This window comes from Salvelinus sp. IW2-2015, linkage group LG4q.1:29 (genome assembly GCF_002910315.2).
Source record: "Salvelinus sp. IW2-2015 linkage group LG4q.1:29, ASM291031v2, whole genome shotgun sequence".
Taxonomy (NCBI): domain Eukaryota; kingdom Metazoa; phylum Chordata; class Actinopteri; order Salmoniformes; family Salmonidae; genus Salvelinus; species Salvelinus sp. IW2-2015.
In genome coordinates, this window is record NC_036842.1 from 57,312,480 (window position 1) to 57,312,838 (window position 359).

The following is a 359-nucleotide window of genomic DNA, read 5'->3' on the forward strand; positions in this document are numbered from 1 at the left end:
AATGGAAGATTCGATATAGGCCGATAGTTTTTTATATTTTCCTGGGTCAAGGTTTGGCTTTTTTTAAGAGAGGCTTTATTACTGCCACTTTTTAGTGAGTTTGGTACACATCCGGTGGTAGAGGAGCCGTTTATTATGTTCAACATAGGAGGGCAACACACAGGATGCAGCTCTTTCAGTAGTTTAGTTGGAATAGGGTCCAGTATGCAGCTTGAAGGTTTAGAGCCATGATTATTTTCATCATTGTGTCAAGAGATATAGTACTAAAACACTTGAGTGTCTCTCTTGATCCTAGGTCCTGGCAGAGTTGTGCAGACTCAGGACAGCTGAGCTTTGGAGGAATACGCAGATTTAAAGAG